This window comes from Heptranchias perlo, chromosome 9, assembly GCF_035084215.1.
Source record: "Heptranchias perlo isolate sHepPer1 chromosome 9, sHepPer1.hap1, whole genome shotgun sequence".
Classification (NCBI taxonomy): domain Eukaryota; kingdom Metazoa; phylum Chordata; class Chondrichthyes; order Hexanchiformes; family Hexanchidae; genus Heptranchias; species Heptranchias perlo.
Window position 1 is genome coordinate 7413469 of NC_090333.1, and position 22968 is coordinate 7436436.

Genomic DNA, 22968 nt, shown 5'->3' on the forward strand with positions numbered 1-22968 from the left:
AGATAACGCAGATCGAGGGAACAGATTTAAAATTTTATCTAGCTAACGATTTCCAATTCAATGAGAAACAAATGTACTAATGTGATTTGTACCACAAGATCTGGTCGCTTCAGGCATCTTAAGTTGCTAACAAAGTGCGCCAAACCTGTATTGACTATCATAATGCTTAATGATAGTGCAGGCTAAAACTTCTTGCCACTAAATACTTAATATTCAGGGAACAATTCAGCTTTCCCGTTGGGTAATTATGCAGATCTGACATGCACATGTGTGCTGTCTGTTTTATGCACATTTTAATTCCTGAATGTTCATTTTTATGATTTTTTTGTCTTGGGTTCTCATTTTTAAGAAAGGAGAGAGAGGGAAACCAGGGAATTATAGACCAGTTAGCCTAACATCTGTTGTGGGGAAAATGCTGGAGTCTATAATTAAGGATAGGGTGACTGAACACCTCGAGAATTTTCAGTTAATCAGAGAGAGCCAGCATGGATTTGTGAAAGGTAGGTCGTGCCTGACAAACCTGATTGAATTTATTGAAGAGGTGACTAAAGTAGTGGACAGGGGAATGTCAATGGATGTTATTTATATGCGCTTACAGTAAGCATTTGATAAGGTCCCACATCAGAGACTGTTAGCGAAGATAGAAGACAATGGAATCGAGGGAAAAGTACGGACTTGGTTCAGAAGTTGGCTGAGCGAAAGGCGACAGAGAGTAGGGATAATGGTAAGGTACTCACATTGGCAGGATGTGACCAGTGGAGTCCCGCAGTGATCTGTCTTGGGGCCTCAATTATTCACAATATTTATCAACGACTTAGATGAAGGCATAGAAAGTCTCATATCTAAGTTTGCCGATGACACAAAGATTGGTGGCATTGTTAGCAGTGTAGATGAAAACATAAAATTACAAAGTGATATTGATAGATTCGGTGAATGGGCAAGACTGTGGCAAATGGAATTCAATGTAGACAAATGTGAGGTCATCCACTTTGGATCAAAAAAGTATAGAACAGGGTACTTTCTAAATGGTAAAAAGTTGAAAACAGTGGATGTCCAAAGGGACTTCGGGGTTCAGGTACATTGATCATTAAAGTGTCATGAACAGGTGCAGAAAATAATCAAGAAGGCAAATGGAATGCTGGCCTTTTTATCGAGAGGACTGGAGTACAAGGGGGCAGAAATTATGCTGCAGCTATACAAAACTCTGGTTAGACCGCACCTGGAGTACTGTGAGCAGTTCTGGGCTCCGCACCTTTGGAAGGACATATTGGCCTTGGAGCGAGTGCAGCGTAGGTTTACTAGAATGACACGCGGACTTCAAGGGTTAAGTTACGAGGCTCTAAGCTCTGGAATTCCCTCCCTAGACCTGTCTGCCTCTCCAACTCTCTCACCTCCTTTAAGGTGCTCCTTAAAACCTACCTCTTTGACCAAGCTATTCATCACCTGTCCTAATATCTCCTTATGTGGCTCAGTGTCAAATTTTGTTTGATAATCGCTCCTGTGAGTACTTTGGGACTTTTTACTACATTAAAGGCACTATATAAATGCAAGTTGTTGTTGTTATTCATAGACAATGAATCACTTTTGTAGTGCAGTCGCTGTTGTAAAGATGGGAAACGCAGAAGCCAATTTGTGCACAGCAAGCTCCCGCAAACAGCAATGAAATAAATGACCAGATAATCTGGATCATGTTTAGTTGTTGGTTGAGGGATCGACGTTGACCAGGACACATTGAGAACTGGTTATTTATCTCACTTGCTGTTTGTTGGACCTCGGCTGTGCGCAAAATTGGTGGCTGCATTTTGCCTGCATAACAACAGTGACTCCACTTCAAAAAGTTATTCATTGGCTGCAAAGTGCCAAGGGCATGAAAGGTGCTATAGAAATGCAAGTTCTTTCTTGAAGGCATTTAGCTCTATTTTAACACAGGCACTAACCCCTTTTAAAATAAGTGGGTGAATATCACAGTTGACTGATGGTCAGAAGAATTCGCTACAAATATGAAGCATTCGTACAATGTTATCAAATTTAATGTACACAAAAGAGAATTGCAGATGAGAGAGGCCACTCGGGCCATCCAGAAAACCCTCAAATCCCGACCCCATTATTGCATCCAGTTGCTACTCAAATGAATCCAAGGATTTTGTCCCAGCTACTGGATCTGGGAATCCATTGCCTCTGTTGATCACTCTTTGAACTCCCTGATACCAGTGCTAATCCCTTTTACTTTGCATCTCATTACGAAGGCTGCAGATATGCTGCAGCTACCAGTCTCTGCCCAGTGCGGTACAGAGTCGGCACCCCAAAGTTATATTGAGGTCAGCCGTAAAGCAGTCCTGTGCATGTCTGGATGGATGCTGGTGCAGAGCTCCACTTTCTGCCAGCTAATGTGTAATGATAGGGAGGGAGTGAATGGGAGCTCCTGTTTCTTCCTAACATTAAAAAAATTCCACAGAAAGTTTGAAAAGTTTTCCGGAGTTTTAAAAAGCTGTTTTGCGTTAGGCTGAAATTGTAGAGCAGCCGGTACGAACTTAAGCTGGTGCAGGACGGACCCCTGGACTGAGGGAGAGGGGACCGGTGGGGGTCTCACTTTACTTGCTTTAAGTACCGTTGGGAGTCAGATTGCTGGCCTGACATCTGAGTTATGCGACTACTACTGTGGATCTTGCTATCACAAGGAGTAGTTGAGGTGAATACCATAGATGCATTTAAGGGGAAGCTGGATAAACACATGAGGGAGAAAGGAATAGAAGGAAATGCTGTTAGGGTTAGTTGAGGAGGGGTGGGAGAAGGCACCTGTGGAGCATAAACAGGGGCATGGACCAGATGGGCCGAATGGCCTGTTTCGGTGCTGTACATTCTATGTATGTAATTCTATGTAATACCTTGTTGATATTCATCTGAAAGTGGTTCACATTTTAGCAAAATGGCATCAGATACTGAATCCACAGTTTACGGGTATATTTTGTATCGAGCATAATGAATGAAATGTTTGTGAAAAACTTCAGCGACGGCAGCAGATAAGAGCTCGAATTATTGGCCGCTCAAGACCTTGAGCCACGTGAGTAAGTTCCTCTCGTCCCCCTCCTCTTCACTCCCTTAATGACCTCATCAACCATCAAACCAATAAAGAACAGTGCTCTACTCACACTGACACAACAGACTGTCAGGAACTTGAAATTTTTTTTTCATATTTCAAAATAGACTTTATTTTATCAAATTTAAAGATACACACAGTTCAATGTAAAAAGACACAATTTCAAGCATTGCAGTTCGAACCAATACAGTGCAGATCGTACACACTATGATCCCATTATTACAAAACACAGTTTTTTATATTCGTTCATGGGATGTAGGCATCGCTGGCGATGCCGGCATTTATTGCCCATCCCTAATTGCCCTTGAGAAGGTGGTGGTGAGCCGCCTTCTTGAACCGCTGCAGTCCGTGTGGTGACAGTTCTCCCACAGTGCTGTAGGCAGGGAGTTCCAGGATTTTGACCCAGCTCCGATGAAGGAACGGCGATATATTTCCAAGTCGGGATGGTGTGTGACTTGGAGGGGAACGTGCAGGTGGTGTTGTTCCCATGTGCCTGCTGCTCTTGTCCTTCTAGGTGGTAGAGGTCGCGGGTTTGGGGGGTGCTGTCGAAGAAGCCTTGCCGAGTTGCTGCAGTGCATCCTGTGGATGGTACACACTGCAGCCACAGTGCGCCGGTGGTGAAGGGAGTGAATGTTTAGGGTGGTGGATGGTGTGCTAATCAAGCGGGCTGTTTTATCTTGGATGGTGTCGAGCTTCTTGAGTGTTGTTGGAGCTGCACTCATCCAAGCAAGTGGAGAGTATTCCATCACACTCCTGACTTATGCCTTATAGATGGTGGAAAGGCTTTGGGGAGTCATGAGGTGAGTCACTCACCGCAGAATACCCAGCCTCTGACCTGCTCTCGTAGCCACAGTATTTATATGGCTGGTCCAGTTAAGTTTCTGGTCAATGGTGACCCCCAGGATGTTGATGGTGGGGGATTCGGTGATGGTAATGCCGTTGAATGTCAAGGGGAGGTGGTTAGACTCTCTCTTGTTGGAGATGGTCATTGCCTGGCACTTATCTGGCACGAATGTTACTTGCCACTTATGAGCCCAAGCCTGGATGTTGTCCAGGTCTTGCTGCATGCAGGCTTGGACTGCTTCATTATTTGAGGGGTTGCGAATGGAAGTGAAGACTGTGCAATCATCAGCGAACATCCCCATTGCTCACCTTATGATGGAGGGAAGGTCATTGATGAAGCAGCTGAAGATGGTTGGGCCTAAGAAACTGCCTTGAGGAACTCCTGCAGCAGTGACCTGGGGCTGAGATGATTGGCCTCCAACAACCACTGCCATCTTCCTTTGTGCTAGGTATGACTCCAGCCACTGGAGAGTTTTCCCCCTGATTCCGATTGACTTCAATTTTCCTCGGGCTCCTTGGTGCCACACTCGGTCAAATGCTGCCTTGATGTCAAGGGCAGTCACTCTCACCTCACCTCTGGAATTCAGCTTTTTTGTCCATGTTTGGACCAAGGCTGTAATGAGGTCGGGAGCCGAGTAGTCCTGGCGGGAACCAAACTGAGCATCGGTGAGCAGGTTATTGGTGAGTAAGTGCCGCTTGATGGCACTGTCGACGAAACCTTCCATCACTTTGCTGATGATTGAGAGTAGACTGATGGGGCGGTAATTGGCCGGATTGGATTTGTCCTGCTTTTTGTGGACAGGACATACCTGGGCAATTTTCCACATTGTCGGGTAGATGCCAGTTTTGTCGCTGTACTGGAACAGCTTGGCTAGAGGCGCAGCTAGTTCTGGAGCACAAGTCTTCAGCACGACAGCTGGGATGTTGTCGGGGCCCATAGCCTTTGCTGTATCCAGTGCACTCAGCCGTTTCTTGATATCACGTGGAGTGAATTGAATTGGCCGAAGACTGGCTTCTGTGATGGTGGGGATATCGGGAGGAGGCCGAGATGGATCATCCACTCGGCACTTCTGGCTGAAGATGGTTGCAAACGCTTCAGCCTTGTCTTTTGCACTCACGTGCTGGACTCCGCCATCATTGAGGAAGAGGATGTTTGCAGAGCCTCCTCCTCCCGTTAGTTGTTTAATTGTCCACCACCATTCACGACTGGATATGGCAGGACTGCAGAGCTTTGATCTGATCCGTTGGTTGTGGAATCGCTTAGCTCTGTCTGCAGCATGTCGCTTCCGCTGTTCAGCATGCATGTTGTCCTGAGTGGTAGCTTCACCAGGTTGGCACCTCATTTTTAGGTACGCCTGGTGCTGCTCCTGGCATGCTCTTCTACACTCCTCATTGCACCAGGGTTGATTCCCTGGCTTGTTGGTAATGGTAGAGTGAGGAATATGCCGGGCCATGAGGTTACAGATTGTGCTGGAATACAATTCTGCTGCTGCTGATGGCCCACAACGCCAGTTTTGTGCTGCAAGATCTGTTCTGAATCTATCCCATTTAGCACGGTGATAGTGCCACACAACACGTTGGATGGTGTCCTCAGTGCGTAGACGGGACTTCATCTCCACGAGGACTGTGCGGCGGTCACTCCTACCAACACTGTCATGGACAGATTCATTTGCGACAGGTAGATTGGTGAGGACGAGTTCAAGTAAATTTTTCCCTTGTGTTGGTTCGCTCACCACCTGCCGCAGGCCCAGTCTGGCAGCTATGTCCTTCAGGACTCAGCCAGCTCGGTCAGTAGTGGTGCTACCGAGCCACTCTTGGTGATGGACATTGAAGTTCCCCACCCAGAGAACATTTTGTGCCCTTGCTACCCTCAATGCTTCCTCCAAGTGGTGTTCAACATGTCGGGGGACTGATTCATCAGCTGAGGGAGGACGGTCGGTAGTAATCAGCAGGAGGTTTCCTTGCCCATGTTTGACATGATGCCATGAGATTTCATGGGGTCCAGAGTCAATGTTGAGGATTCCCAGGGCCACTCCCTCCTGACTGTATATCACTGTACCGCCACCTCTGGTGGGTCTGTCCTGCTGGTGGGACAGTACATATCTTCAATACATTCTGTACAATACAAAGTGGGATGGCCTTACACAGTGGCCTTTCCCCATAGAGCCTTTGCTTGGGCCGCACCTCGCCTCAGTGCGTCCCGCAGCACATACTCCTAGTCCTTAGGAGTGTGCATTTGGTAACACTCGGTCATGAACAGCTCTGTCAGTTGGAAGACCAGCAGGTTTCGGGTGGACCAAAAGGCCTCCTTCACCGAGTTGATGGTTTTCCAGCAGCAGTTGATATCTGTCTCAGTGTGTGTCCCGGGGAACAGCCCGTATGGCACAGCGTCCTGTTTTACCGAACTGTTGGGGATGAATTCGGACAGATCCCAACGCCTCTCTCTCCACACCTTCTGTGTGAAGGGGCAGTCCATCAGGAGGTGGACGATGGCCTCGTCCCTGCCGCAGCCGCGAGGGCAGCTCGTGGTGTCGCTGAGATTCCGTGCATGTTGGAAGGACCGCACTGCAAGGGCCCTCTCACCACCGTCCAGGCTGTATCCTGGTGCCTATTGGTCAGTTCCAGCGACGAGACGTTCTGCCAAATGACATCTACCATCTGGTCGGGGAACTGGCCAATCAAATCCACCTTCTCCTTTCCCTGCAGGACTCCCAGAATGTTCCGTGCCGAACACTGTCTGATGGCTTTGCGGTTGAAGGGGTTCCTCCTCAGGAACTTCTCCACCTGGGAAAAGGTGGTGGGGTACGGTCCAGCTGGACGGGACATCCTGCATCTGCTTGGCCAGCGTTGCCAGACCCAGTCTTCTCAGTGTGGTGGACACATAGAAACTCAGCACGCAGTGAGGCTTGGTGTTTGCGTACTGGGGCTCTACACACATCCTAAGGCAGCCACACACAAAGATGGCCATCAGGATCAGAGCTGCATTGGGTACGTTCTTCTCCCCTTTGTCTGGGGGCTTGTACATGGTGGCCCTGCAGACGCGTTGTACCTTGGACCTCCAGACAAAGTGGAAGATAGCTCGGGCGACAGTGACGGCGGATTGGTGGGGAATGAGCCAGACGTTGGCCACGTAGAGCAACACCGTGAGTACCTCACACATTATCACCAGGTTCTTGCCGGTTCTGGAGAGGGATCGCCCCACCCACATACCAGGCTTCTGTTTGGCCTTGGCAATCCGCTCTTCCCAGTTCATGGTGCAGGTCTGGGACCCCCCGAGCCAGACCGCCAGCAACTTCAGGTAGTCGGGCCTGACGGTGAAGGGGACAAAGGTTCGATTCTTCCACCTGCCAAAGAACAAGACCTCACTCTTACTTCGGCTCGCTCTGGCCCCTGAGGCCAGCTCGAAATGGTTGCAGATGCCCATCAGTCTGTGGACCGACCACTGATCGGAGCAAAAGACAGTGACGTCGTCCATGTACAGGGAAGCGTTAACATGAGAGCCTCCACTGCCCGGGATTGTCACCCCCGATTCCTGCGTCCTTCCTGATGGACACGGCAAATCGCTTGATACGAACAAGACCGTGGAGAGAGGACAGCCCTGCCTGACTCCAGATCTGATGGGAAAGCTCTCCGACTCTCACCCGTTGATTAGGACTGCGCTACAGATGTCTGCGTGGAGCAGTCGGATTCAATTGCGGATTCCCTCCCCAAACCCCATTTTGGAGAGCACGTCCATTGTAGCCACCGTCTGACCTGCTCTTGTAGCCACGGCATTTATGTGGCATTTGTGACTTTGATTCGGGCAGATTCTGTGCTCTGGCAGGAGTGGAAACCTGATTGGAGGGATTAAAACATGCAGTTGCGTGAAAGGTGAGTTGAGATTTGAGAGGCAACAACACGCTCAAGGAGTTTGGAGATTAAACAGGGGTTGGAGATGGGGTGGTAGTTATCGAGGATGGAGGGGTTGAGGGTGAGTTTATGAAGAGGAGGGGTGATGATGTTGGTTTTGATCGGGAGTTGGGTGGGGGCAATAGCTGAGGAGAGGGAACCAATTACAATGAGAGCTAGCATGGGGGCCATGAAGGAAAATTGGGTGGTCAGCAGTTTAGTGGGAATGTGGTCAATGGAGCAGGAGGTGGGTCTCGTTGACAAGATGGGCTCAGAGAGGGCTTGAGGGAAGACAAGGGAGAAACTAGAAAAAGATCCGGGGTCATATTCAGTTGCTGACAGAATACTTTCAGCAGTTGTTTATTCCAATTTGCATAAATGATTCACAAATGATTTGTTTTGCTCTTGTATAAAATAAAAATGTCATCGGCCTATTTGAAAGAACATTTCAGAATGTTGAATTTAATGGACAGTTAGTCCATCTTGTTACGAACACTGTAGTTCAGAATTTTCACGTTTATCTATATTCACAAATGAATACAAAGTTAATGTATACACTCTGTATCCTCCTTAAAGACAAGGTAGCCGTATGTCTTTATGCTTCAGTACACCTGCACAAACAATCACTCTGGGAATCGACTGAGCAACTGAGGTCCACAGAATTCTTATTGAAGATCGTAACGTCAGGCACGGTGAAATCTGTAAATAGAAAAATATGCGATTAATGACAGAACCATGATAGAAAATGGAGATATTTTTAAAAGTGATGACTCTCCCCTCTGCATTTCAATACCATTGCAATGTTGCAATGCACATCCGTTTGTCCAACCAGATATTTTGATCTTCTGACACTTTATGTGGGCTACTTGTTGCTACTAAATTGATGTCCTGAAAAGCAAAGGGCTTTCAAGCCCCCTGCTACAAAATGATTGTAACCGCGATAGTATCTGGACAGATCTGTACATTGAGTGATGTATGGAGGAAAAAACTCAGACTGATGGATTGAAATGATGTGTCAGTGATGACTGTCTATTGTGCTGTGCTTTTAAAAAAAATGTTTGCTCAGAAAACTTTCCACAGTCAAAGAGTTGTGTTGTTTACTTTGGCACTGAGTTGAAGGAAATGCACGGAGAGAGGCTCAAAGACATCTGCTGTATTCGGGTGTTCCACTGTCACAGTTTAACAAATTCTCAAATTTATTCTGACACAGCAACTTCCAAAGTATGCCTGCAGTGAGTTGCACTATAATGAGTTTCATCCGCTCGTACTTAATTTCTATTTTCTATAGTTAGTGTGTATGCCTCATTCCACAATGTCAGGAATTCAGGAGCAACCTCGGCCACTTCATGTTTTTGTTTCCTGTTGTGTTGGATCGTGCAAGAGGCCATGGTGAACAGTGGAAATGGAACTTCTCAAATATCTGGTCAAATAACTCATCCAAAATATCCAATCCATTTCTTCCCAGTGATCATGTGGGAATATAAAAGTACTGAGCCCAAACAATCCAATTGATCACTTCCTTTCGAGGGAGGAGTGGAATGCGACAGTGGAAAACCCCAATGAGGAAAATCAAGGAAAATCCAGCGTGAGGCCGACCGCAGCATTCCCAGTGACCTGGATATTCCCACCCTCCCTGCCTCCCATCCAGCAGGGAAAGCCTCCAGCAGACCCTTGACCACACTGCCAGTTCGAGATGATGGCAGAGAGGCATAGACCCCTGCAACCCACCTAGCACTGCTGACCACAGTGGTCGCCAGGAGAGGGGTGGTGGTAATCCATGGGCAGCAGCTGAAGAACTGACGAAGCCTCTTTTGGAGAGACAGGGCCCTGGTGGTGGGCACCATTCCCTCTGCTCAGACCCCAAGAATGGACCTTACTTGGTCCTTGTAGGGGGTGGTGGTGTGTGTCAGCTTCACCTCTGACTTCTGAGTGGTCCGAATCACTCCCACTCCCTGGGTTCTCAACCTTGGACATATTTGGGGGTTGTGACAAAGTGCAGCAGACAACTGGTTTTGTTGCAAGAAACTTTGACCTTTATTCAAGAGAGAAAATACAACACAACAATCTTAACAATCTAATAAAATGGGGAACACTTCAGTGCACGCGAGGGAAATTACAGTAGAAAAATAACCCACCCCCCCAATCCCACTGTACTAGCTAATTTGGACTCTAAAGGACCAGAGATAATGCTCACCAAACAAATCCTTGACAGTAACTCACCCAGAGGTAAGTCAGGATTAGGTTGTAGAGTGGAAACTTTGCGGATCTTCGGTTTTCTCCCGAGTTGGTTTTCTTTGGTCGCGATGGCCCAATATTACCCGGTTGGTTGATGATAATATTCGGTTGGTTGTTTCGTAAGGCTCTTGTTGCCGCGAGGTGTCTGATGGTCACTGGGGCTGTAGCTCTGGTTTCTTCTTGTGTGTCGGTCTGCTTCTACAGCTGCTGACCTTCTCTCTGTTGCCCCTCGCCTTGTTGAACTGTCGTCTCCCAAGCTGTCGAACTCCTGGCTGAACTGAACTGAACAATCCTTTGCACTGGAAGGTCTGGCTGAGCGTTTCTCTCACGTAGGGTTCGTTGGTTTCACTGGAAGCTGCTCTCCTTCCAGAGACAGGCAGAACAAGAGAAGCAGAACACAAGAGCCAACAAGAGCCAGAGAGAGCGAGAGAGGTTTTGAGTTTCCACTTCTATATCCCTCTCTTACAATGGTCTTCGTCACTTAAAAAAAAGCACTTCATGTTTGTTTAAACAGTTCTTACAAAGTCCTTAAGAATCTTTGATGGCTTTTTGATGGTCCCCCATCATGTTGCAATTGCTTCTCCCGATGGGTCATTGTTAATTCCGATTTTTAGAGCTTGTCACACAAGGCTTCCTTTTGTATCCAACGTCCGAGGTGTTGATTGGTTTTGCTTTAAAACAAAGACATGGCCCCACCATGTCTGGAGCAGTTGCCTCTTTCAATGGCCTACTGCCTTTCGAATTAGTGCTGAGTGCTGACCACCTGCTGTAGGTTTTGCATTAAAACAGAGACATGTCTTCAGCAGTAATTCTCCCACATTCCATTGTGTGTGTTGTTGATTCGTCTGATGACCTCTCACCTATCTTTCCATCTTAGGATTTTAGTCAATGGCCACAGTTTTCCATACTCAGGGAAAAGGTGAATTCCCAGAATTATTACAGTCGCCCCTACGAGGAAGCGAGTCCCTTAAAGGACGTGGATTCCTCAAAAAGTACTTTTCCCTGTTGATGCTTCCTGGTGTGGCGCATGTGTGAGTCGGCCCAATATTTCATCACCCTGAAATGGTTAGAAAAGAGTCCAAAGTCCTTATCTTTAGGGTTTTGTTCTCCTCTGAGTTTTTGGGGGATCTGTGAATTTTGAAAATCTTACACTCCCCACTGTGATACTTTATTTTCTAGAGTATCATGCTGGGTGAGCAAAATTCTCGCTCCTCGAGAGCCAACCTTCCCCTATAGTTTACCTATCTAAGACCCGAAACATTCATTCCCCTTTAGGTGTTGTGTTCAGATGCAGACACAGGTAAGAATTAACATTCATCACCAAGCACGGAGGGGGTCCAACACCCCTGCACCACTTGGAAAATATGGTACATACACAGAAAAATAATACACGGTCACAAAACTTTATCGACCGCGACTCAATACAAACACTCTGAAACAAAAATACTTAAACTACCAACCACCTTGTTTAAAATGTAACTAAAACACCCAAACTTAACAATCTCAGAATTAAATGACAGAAGCTGTGTGCATCCGCTTCCCGTCCCCGGACGGCCAGGCTGATCCCTGTTCGGGCTACAGCACACTGCTCCCTTCGGTGTGGCCGCCCTGTCCTTTACCTTTGGACCCTCGCAGCCAGCGGCTGCTGGCTGGGGACCTCTGTCCTCAGATCGATCCCTGACTTGAGGGGCTGCCCTGTTAAACTGGGGAGCCGGTGACCACAGTTTCTTTGGCCGTGGCGTTTGTGGGGACCTTCTAGGGACTCTGGCTGGTGGGGGTTTTCTGGCTGGTGGGTCTTCAACCCGAGCCACTGTCCCCTCTTGTGCTGTCTGTGGAATCTCCACTGCTGATGGCTGGGGATTTCTATCCTCAGGCTGTACCTCTTCTAAACCTGTGTCAGAGGCAGGTAACTCTCTGCCCTCAAGTCCCACCTCGTCTGAGTCCCAGATGAGCGGGGGAGTGTCCCAAACGGTGGGTGGGATGGCCCTTCCCTTAAAACAAGCCACTGCACCTGCTTGTGCAGTCTGTGAGTTTGCTCCTGCTGCAGGCTGAGGATTTTTAATCTCAGACCTTCCCCCAACTGTCTGTTCCCTTTTCTCGGATTTAAACAACTTACATTGTCCCATCTTACATTGGTCAGAGAGGGACTGGAAGAGCTTACTCTCCAGGGAGAATAGCAGCATTTTGGCCTGTTCAGCATCATTACACTCGTTGATGCTTGCTGCTTGTTCCACTTCCCTGAAGTGGACCGAGGGGGTCCCCATTTCCGCAAGTTTAGTTAAATGGCTTACCATGGCCCTAAACTGTTGGGTGCCGTGGGGAACTAAGAACTGGTTTTGGAGGGCTCCCTCATCCCCGTTATCAGCGGGCGGGCCGAACCTTTGCTGCCGGGCCGCGCACATCGGCCCCGGTCCCAGCCTCTCTTGCTGGGGGTTTTCCTCCTCAGCTTCTGCCCCTAATTCCACCCCCCACTCCTGCCAGATTTCGCTAAAGCTTGGCGCTACGGGTGGTGGTCGTGGGCCTTCCTGCTCCTCAACCGGGTCGTCCCTTTGGCACTACCTGTGGTGTCTGAACCCTTCTCCCCAGGTTCCCTGTGAAGTTGACCTGGGCTGCCTTCGGGCTTATGAAGCACACCATGCCTTTTCCCGTCCTTCGAGCAAGGTTCAGACTCTCTATCTGCTTCTGGCAGGGGCCATGGTCTGCATCCTCAAACCCCTGTGCGCTCATTATCTTATAGGCTGCCTGTAAGCCTTTTACTTTCTCCTCCTGCTCTCTTGCTTGTCTTGCTAGGCGGGCATTCTTTTCCCGCAACCTCAGCTCATTGTTCTTGGCCTCGGTGACCTGACACTGTAAATATTCCTGCCGGGTCTTATGCTCCCCCACTAACTGCACCCTTTCCTGGTTCAGAGCCTGCAATGCGAACAGTAACTTCTCCCCTACTAGGGCCTTTGTTTGGACTTCCAGGGCTGACTCCCGAATCTCAGCTGCCTGTGCTTCAACGAGCCTGTCCAAGAGCTGGATCTGTTTCTTGAAGCACATCAGCCAGACTGCCTTTTCTATGGATTTTTTATGATCCTTCCCTTCTGTCCATTTCGCTGCAGCATCTACCGGGCGCCCAGCCTTTAACAGATCAGTGACCCATTTTTTTTCCATATTCACCTTACTGAACACATCATCTGAAATCCTCTCTTCCATTACAGTGTGTCAGCTTCACCTCTGACTTCTGAGCGGTCCGAATCGCTCCCACTCCCTGGGTTCGAGACCTTGGACTTATTTGGTGGTTGCAACAAATTGCAGCAGACAACTGGTTTTGGTGCAAGAAAAACTGGGTTTATTGAAGTCACAAACTTTTAACATTCGGTTTACACTGAGATTATACAGAACTACAAAAGTACACTTAGTTAAGAATGGGGAACACACGGCATAATGAGGGAAAATCACGCTACTAATCCCCTTACCCTTGTCCCACCCCCAAAACCTAACTAAATTGAACTAGGAGAGGTCAGGGATCATGCTCACCAACCAGGGTTCCTTGACAGTTCGAAATCCAGCCAGGTAAGCCGGTTGCAGTTTTGGGATACGCTCTTTGTGTCCTTTGGGGCCTGCCGTCCCCACGTGGTCCTGGTCTGTGGAATCTGCGAAGGTTCTTCAGTTGGGTGGAGTTCGCTGATGCGGTAAGGCGCGGTTGTGGGTGGTCGATCTTCGTGGAGGGCTGCGGTTGCGGCCTTGTTGTCTTCGGTTGAGCCTGCCACACCGTGCCCCTCGCCGTGATGTTGCCTGCGGGCCTGCGAATCTCTGGATCTCCTTCCTCCGCTCAGCTCAGCTATCTCTCCCTGTTTAAACTCTGCTTAAAACTGCTTAAAACCTGCTTAAAACCTGCCCCCTTCGTAACTGGTGGCCCATTTATTCTGTTTTTTAAAAATTTCTTATCTGACCGCCAAATCAAGGTTCGTTCTTTGTCTGATTTAGGTGGGCTTCTTGAGGTGATTATATTTTTTCACCTTAACTGATTTTGGGGCAGTTGTCTCGTTGTTTTTAATGGGCTCTCATAATGTTTATCGTTGCCTTCCTGCCCCCGGAACTAGTCTTGAACTGAAAGCCATTGTATATGTGAAGTCTTGATGGGCTTGCATAATTGCTCCATTGTTGCCTTCCTGCCTTAGTGATTATTTATGCAAGGTTTTGATGGGCTTTAGTTTCGTGTAAGATGAAGTCTTTCTCTGGGTTGATTGTTTTAAAGGGACGAATGCATATTCTGTCTCCTCTCGTTGTCTGGTTTCAGGCAACAATCCACACTGCACCCAACAAGCCCGGGCATGTCAAGTCCCAGGCCCTCATGGGCCTAACCTCCTGTCTGCAGGGTTCCACATTTAACCCAGCAGTTGGGTCCTCTGCCATTAAAGTCCAAAAGTCATATCCTTGTTGATGATGTGAAAAATGTGGGAATTTTGAGAACCCTTCAACCACCAAAAGAAACTGGCCCAGAAATTGCAATGAGTGGAGAGTGAACCTCGCCCACTGCTCGTTAGTTATAAATTCGCCCACTTGCTTTAACGGTGAGCTGCAAAAAGTGCAGTGGGCTTTCCCGGGCTTCTTTGAGGTGTGAGAGTGGGGAAAGGATCTATTTTTCCACCAACCTATCAGTTTGAAGCGTCCTTGACAAGCTGCGCAGTCAGAACCAGAGAGTGAAAGCTCCAACAGTGAATTAATTTTAAAATCAGTTAGAGAGAGCGAGATAAAGAGAGGGTAAGAAATATCGAATTAAAAGCCAGAGATAAAAGAGACAGACAGAAAAAGTTTCAAACATTATAAATGTCCAACAACAATTAAAATCGGAAGTAATGAAACTCCTCATTTTTAAACATTAATTTTCAGTGCCAGAGAGATTTGTTGGCAGACATTAAGACTTACCACACTGCTAAAAGTTAGTTTAGGCCTAAAAAAACACAGCGTACCTTTTTTATGGAGAGATTAGTTTGTTTCCAGTTGGGCAGTGCAGCAAGTTCACGCTGGTCCATTTATTCAGCCGACGAGCTGTCCCTCCCGCGCAGCTTTCAAGCAAACAGGGCAAACGGGAGAGCAATTTCCAGATTTCCGCGGTTAACTGCGCATGTACGCTCGCCAGAACTTGCTCTTCTACTTGGCCTGAAATTACGGTGAGACCTGTTACCGTCGCCGTTATTTCATGTGCAATTTCCAGGGCCATTCGCTGATAATTTATCTCACTGCAGTTTGTAGGACTTTGCTGTGACGACATTGGCTGCTGTATTTGTCTCCATAACATTAGTGAGTGCATTTCAAGAGTAATTCTCTGGCTGTGAAGTGCTCTGGGAAGTCCTGAGGATGTGAAAGGCACGATGTTAATGTTCATTTGTTCTTTCTTTCTTACGGGATGGAGCTCAAAAGAGGAAATACATGGATAGATTGGATTGAACAATTACACACATAGAGTGATAAATGTTTGGAATGGACTGCACAAGACTGGTAACATGATCAATTTTAAGAGGAGGTTGGAGAGGCAGATGGTGAGAAATCCAATTGAGGGATCTGCGTATTCTACTTTTTAAACTCTAGAAATGGCCAGAAGGATCAACATGGGCTTTTTCTCTCCTGTGCATTCCTGTGTTTCTACGAGTTGAGTCCCACAAAGGTTGTATCCCTGTGTCCTGTCTCTGTACCATAATTGGTAAGTTTCTTCCAGTCTGTTGTGTCAGTGTGAGTAGAGCACTGTTCTTTATTGGTTTGATGGTTGATGAGGTCACTAAGGGAGTGAAGGGGAGGGGGGACGAGAGGAACTTACTCACGTGGCTCAAGGTCTTGAGCGGCCAATAATTCGAGCTCTTATCTGCTGCCGTCATTGGAGTTTTTCACAAACGTTTCATTCATTGTGCTGGATACAAAATATACCCGTAAACTATGGATTCAGTATCTGATGCCATTTTGTAACAAAGTGAACCACTTTCGGGTGAATATCAACAAGGTATTACATAGAATTACATGCATAGAATGTACAGCACCGGACCAGGCCATTCGGCCCATCTGGTCCGTGCCGGTGTTTCTGCTCCACACGAACCTCCTCCCAACCCTCTTCATCCAATCCAATCAGCATTTCCTTCTATTCCTTTCTTTCCTTTCTCCCTCATGTGTTTATCCAGCTTCCCCTTAAATGCTTCGATAATATTCACCTCAACGACTCCATGTGACAGCGAGTTCCACAGTAGTAGCCGCATAATACAAATACATAAAGGGCAAAAGAGTAACTAGGGAGAGAGTAGGGCCTCTTAAGGATCAACAAGGTCATCTATGTGCGGAACCACAAGAGATGGGTGAGATCCTGAATGAATATTTCACATCGGTATTTACGGTTGAGAAAGGCATGGATGTTAGGGAACTTGGGGAAATAAATAGTGATGGCTTGAGGAGTGTCCATATTACAGAGAGGGAGGTGCTGGAAGTCTTAACGCGCATCAAGGTAGATAAATCTCCGGGACCTGATGAAATGTATCCCAGGACGTTATGGGAGGTTAGCGATGAAATTGCCGATCCCCTAGCAGAGATATTTGAATCATCCACCGCTACAGGTGAGGTGCCTGAAGATTGGAAGGTAGCAAATGTTGTGCCTTTGTTGAAGAAGGGCGGCAGGGAAAAGCCTGGGAACTACAGACCGGTGAGCCTGACATCTGTAGTGGGTAAGTTGTTAGAGGGTATTCTGAGGGACAGGATCTGCAGGCATTTGGAGAGGCAGGGACTGATTAGGAACAGTCAGCATGGTTTTGTGAGAGGAAAATCATGTCTCACGAATTTGATTGAGTTTTTTGAAGGGGTAACCAAGAAGATAGATGAGGGCTGTGCAGTAGACGTGGTCTACATGGACTTCAGCAAAGCCTTTGACAAGGTACCGCATGGTAGGTTGTTACATAAGGTTAAATCTCATGGGATCCAAGGTGAGGTAGCCAATTGGATACAAAATTGGCTTGATGACAGAAGACAGAGGGTGGTTGCAGAGGGTTGTTTTTCAAACTGGATGCCTGTGTCCAGCGGTGTGCCTCAGGGATCGGTGCTGGGTCCGCTGTTATTTGTTATTTATATTAATGATTTGGATGAGAATTTAGGAGGCATAGTTAGTAAGTTTGCAGATGACACCAAGATTGGTGGCATTGTGGACAGTGAAGAAGGTTATCTAGGATTGCAACGGGTTCTTGATAAATTGGGCCAGTGGGCCGATGAATGGCAGATGGAATTTAATTTAGATAAATGTGAGGTGATGCATTTTGGTAGATCGAATCGGGCCAGGACCTACTCCATTAATGGTAGGGCGTTGGGGAGAGTTATAGAACAAAGAGATCTAGGAGTACAGGTTCATAGCTCCTTGAAAGTGGAGTCACAGGTGGATAGGGTGGTGAAGAAGGCATTCGGCATGCTTGGTTTCATTGGTCAGAACATTGAATGCAGGAGTTGGGATGTCTTGTTGAAGTTGTACAGGGCATTGGTGAGGCCACACTTGGAATACTGTGTACAGTTCTGGTCACCCTATTATAGAAAGGATATTATTAAACTAGAAAGAGTGCAGAAAAGATTTACTAGGATGCTACCGTGACTTGATGGTTTGACTTATAGGGAGAGGTTAGACAGACTGGGACTTTTTTCCCTGGAGAGTAGGAGGTTAAGGGGTGATCTTATAGAAGTCTATAAAATAATGAGGGGCATAGATAAGGTAGATAGTCAAAATCTTTTCCCAAAGGTAGGGGAGTCTATAACGAGGGGGCATAGATTTAAGGTGAGAGGGGAGAGATACAAAAGGGTCCAGAGGGGCAATTTTTTCACTCAAAGGGTGGTGAGTGTCTGGAACGAGCTGCCAGAGGCAGTAGTAGAGGCGGGTACAATTTTGTCTTTTAAAAAGCATTTGGACAGTTACATGGGTAAGATGGGTATTGAGGGATATGGGCCAAGTGCAGGCAATTGGGACGAGCTTTGTGGTATCAACTGGGCGACATGGACATGTTGGGCCGAAGGGCCTGTTTCCATGTTGTAACTTCTATGATTCTATGATGATAACTCAGATGCCAGGCCAGCAATCTGACTCCCAACGGGACTAAAATCAAGTAAAGTGAGACCCCCTCCGTTCCCCTCTCCCTCAGTCCAGGAGTCTGTCCCTAACATAGGAACATAGGAACTTCGGAACAGGAGTAGGCCATTCAGCCCCTTGTGCCTGCTCCGCCATTTGATAAGATCATGGCTGATCTGTGATCTATCTCCATAAACCTGCCTTTGGCCCATATCCCTTAATACCTTTGGTTGCCAATAGGGTATCTATCTCAGATTTAAATTTAGCAATTGAGCTAGTATCAATTGCCGTTTGCAGAAGAGAGTTCCAAACTTCTACCATCCTTTGTGTGTAGAAATGTTTTCTAATCTCACTCCTGAAAGGTCTGGCTCTAAATTTTAGACTGTGCCCCCTACTCCTAGAATCCCCAACCAGCGGAAATAGTTTCTCTCTATCCACCCTATCTGTTCTCCTTAATATCATATAAACTTCGATCAGATCACCCCTTAACCTTCGAAACTCCAGAGAATACAACCCCAATTTGTGCAATCTCTTCTCGTAACTTAACCCTTGAAGTCCAGGTATCATTCTAGTAAACCTACGCTGCACTCCCTCCAAGGCCAATATGTCCTTCCGAAGGGGCAGAGCCCAGAACTGCTCACAGTACTCCAGGTGCGGTCTAACCAGGGTTTTGTATCGCTGCAGCATAACTTCTGCCCCCTTTACTCCAGTCCTCTCGATATAAAGGCCAGCATTCCATTTGCCTTATTGATTATTTTCGGCACCTGTTCATGACACTTCAATGATCTATGTACCTGAACCCTTCGGTCCCTTTGGACATCCACTGTTTTTAACTTTTTACCATTCAGAAAGTACCCTGTTCTATCCTTTTTTGATCCAAAGTGGATGACCTCATATTTGTCTACATTGAATTCCATTTGCCACAGTTTTGCCCATTCACCTAATCTGTCAAGATCACTTTGTAATTTTATGTTTCCATCTACACTGCTTACAATGCCACCAATCTTTGTGTCATTGGCAAACTTAGATATGAGACTTTCTATGCCTTCATCTAAGTCGTTCATAAATATTGAGAATAATTGAGGCCCCAAGACAGATCAGGAGCGAGATTATCCGATCCAATATTTCACATTTCTCCTCCTTAACTACAATCTCTGCATCGTCCCCCTCCTTTGTGAAGACAGACGCATACAGGGCACAATTTCAAAATTTGCAGATGACACAAAACTTGGAAGTGCAGTGAACAGTGAGGAGGATAGTGATAGACTTCAAGAGGATATAGACAGGCTGGAGGAATGGGCTGATACGTGGCAGATGAAATTTAACGCAGAGAAGTGTGAAGTGATACATTTTGGCAGGAAGAACGAGGAGAGGATATGCTAAATGGTTCGATTCGAAAGGAGGTGTAGGAACAGAGTGACCTGGTGGTATATGTGCACAAATCTTTGAAGGTGGCAGGACAGGTTGAGAAAACGGTTGAAAAAGCATATGGGATTCTGGGCTTTATAAATAGAGGCATAGAGTACAAAAGCAAGGAAGTTATGGTGAACCATTATCAAACTATGGTTCGGCTACAACAGGAGTGTTGTGTCCAATTCTGGGCACCGCACTTAAGGAAGGATGTGAAGACCACAGAGAGGGTGCAGAAAAGATTTATTAGAATGGTTCCAGGGATGAGGGACTTCGGTTACGTGGATAGACTGGAGAAGCTGGTATTGTTCTCTTTAGAGCAGAGAAGGTTGAGAGGAGATTTGATAGAAGTGTTCAAATCATGAAGGGTTTCGGTAAAGTAAATAAAGAGAAACTGTTCCAATTGGTAGAAGGGTCGAGAACAAGAGAACACAGATTTAAGGTGATTGGCAAAAGAACCAACGGCAACATGAGGAAAAACTTTTTGATGCAGCGAATAGATATGATCTGGAATGCGCTGCCTGACAGGGTGGGAGAAGCAGATTCAATTGTGGCTTTCACAAAGGAATTGGATGAATACCAGAAGAGAAAAAATTTGCAGGGCTCCGGGGAAAGAGTGGAAGAATGGGACTAACTGGATTGCTCTTACAAAGAGTCAGCGCGGGCTCGATGGGCCGAATGGCCTCCTTCTGTGTTCTAACCATTCTATGATTCCATGATCTAAACATTCGCAAATGTAACACCCCAATTCAAGAAGGGAGTGAGACAGAACGAAGGTAACTATCGACAAGTTAGCCTAAAATCTGTCATTGGGAAAATGCTAGAATCCATTATTAAGGAAGTACTAGCAGGACATTTGGAGACTCAGAATACAATCAAGGAGAGTCAACATGGTTTTATGAAGGGGAAATCATGTCTGACAAATTTATTCGAGTTCTTTGAGGAAGTAATGGGCAGGGTGGATAAAGGGGAACCAATGGATGCAGTATATTTGGATTTCCAAAAGGCATTCGAGAAGGTGCCACATAAAAGATTACTGCACAAGATAAGAGCTCATGGTGTGGGATGAAGGAACAGAGTGTCTTGTGGCCAAATTTGCTGACGATACAAAGATAGGTGGAAAAGCAAGTTGCGATGAGGACACAAAGTGTCTGCAAAGGGATATTGACAGGTTAAGTGAATGAGCAAAAATTTGGCAGATGGAATATAATGTGGGAAAATGTGAAGTCATCCATTTTGGGAGGAAAAATAAAAAAGCAAAATATTATTTGAATGGTGAAATACTACAAAATGCTGTGGTACAGAGGGATCTGGGTGTCCTCGTACATGAAACACAAAAAGTCAACATACAGGTGCAGCAGGTAATCCGGAAAGCAAACGGAATATTGGCCTTTCTTTCGAGGGGGATGGAGTATAAAAGCAGGGAAGTCATGCTTCAACTGTACAGGGTGCTGGTGAGACCACACCTGGAGTACTGAGTACAGTTCTGGTGCCCTTAATTAAGGAAAGACATACTTGCGTTGGAGGCAGTTCAGAGAAGGTTAACTAGGTTGATTCAGGGCATGAAAGGATTGTCTTATGAGGAAAGCTTGAACAGGTTGGGTCTATACTCATTGGAGTTTAGAAGAATGAGAGGAGATCTTATTGAAACATACAAGATTCTGAGGGGACTCGATCGGGTAGATGCTGAGAGGATGTTACCCCTCAAGGGGGAATCTAAAACTAGGAGGCATAGTCTCAGAATAACGGGTCGCCAGTTTAAGATGGAAATGAGGAGGAATTTCTTCTCCCAGAGGGTCGTTAATCTTTGGAATTCTTTACACCAAAAAGCTGAGGATGAGTCATTGAATACATTCAAGACTGTGTTAGACAAATTTTTGATCAGCAAGGGAGTCAAAGGATATGGGCAAAGGGTGGGAAAGTGAGTTGAGGTAAAAATCAGATCAGCCATGATCTCATAAAATGGCGGAGCAGGTACGAGGGGCCGAATGGCCTACTCCTGCTCCTATCTCTTATGGTTCACAGGAGGGTCAATATGGTTTGTGTAAAGTGACCGATTTGAAAAGTTCACAGCTCATCTCATTTTTCTGCAAATGTTCATGCACAATGTTTTAACAAACGGAACTGGGTTTGGTGCTTTGTGTGTCAGCTCCCATTTTTTGGCAATTCTCCAACTCCACACATTTTCTACCATCCAAACCGGACAAACCGACTGCAGTTATACGGCGCCTTGGTGAGACCACACCTGGAGTATTGTGTTCAGTTTTGGTCTCCTTACCTTCGAAAGGATATGCTTGCCATAGAGGGAGTGCAGTGAAGGTTCACCAGATTGATTCCTGGGATGGCAGGACTGTCGTATGAGGAGAGATTGGGTCGACTCGGCCTGAATTCACTCGAGTTTAGAAGAATAAGGGGGGATCTCATGGAAACATATAAAATTCTGACAGGGCTCGACAGACTGGATGCAGGGAGGATGTTTCCCTTGGCTGGGGGGTCGAGAACGAGGGGTCACAGTCTCAGGGTACGGGGTAGGATATTTAGGACTGAGATGAGGAGAAATTTCTTCACTCAGAGGGTGATGAACCTGTGGAATTCTCTACCACAGAAGGCTGTGGAGGCCAAGTCACTGAATATATTTAAGATGGAGCTAGATAGATTTCTAGACACAAAAGGCATCAAGGGGTATGGGGAGAGAGCGGGAATATGCTATTGAGATAGAGGATCAGCCATGATCATATTGAATGTTGGAGCAGGCTCGAAGGGCCGAATGGCCTACTCCTGCTCTTATTTTCGATGTTTCTATGTTCTGAACTTTGCTGAATCCTGTACACAGAGAATATTGAATCATGAAACACTGCAATGTTTGCATTCTACAAAGAATGGACAATGCACAGCTCTCCATTGTGTTTTGATTGATAGTCTTACCATGTAGATATAATACGGGGCTTTCTGATCATCATCCCGAGATCTGCCAGTAATTGATTTGTGCACTTGCTGTATGATCTCTTTGTCTGGGACCTGATGTCCAGCTGCATCACTGCAAGGGGCACCTCTGAAAGGAATCTTTGGCAATGCACATCGACCAGCCTGAAAAATACAAAAGGATGAAAATATCGTACTTGTGAATATAGTTACATTGGCAACTTCAAAATTGCAGTCACAGCATGACTGATCTCGAAGAGTCAAGGCTGAAGAAACATAAGCTTTACAATTTAGAGAGGAGGGTCTCTCACTGAAATATATAAATTAAATAGTACATTTACAGATAAGGACAAGGTTGTAACTTCAAACAGACAGCAACAAGACTGAATATAAAAGATTAAGGGGTGATCTAATTGATGTGTTTAAAATGATTAATGGAATTGATAGGGTGGATGGAGAGAAAGTAATTCCTCTGGTGGGAGAGTCCAGAACAAGGGGGCATAACCTT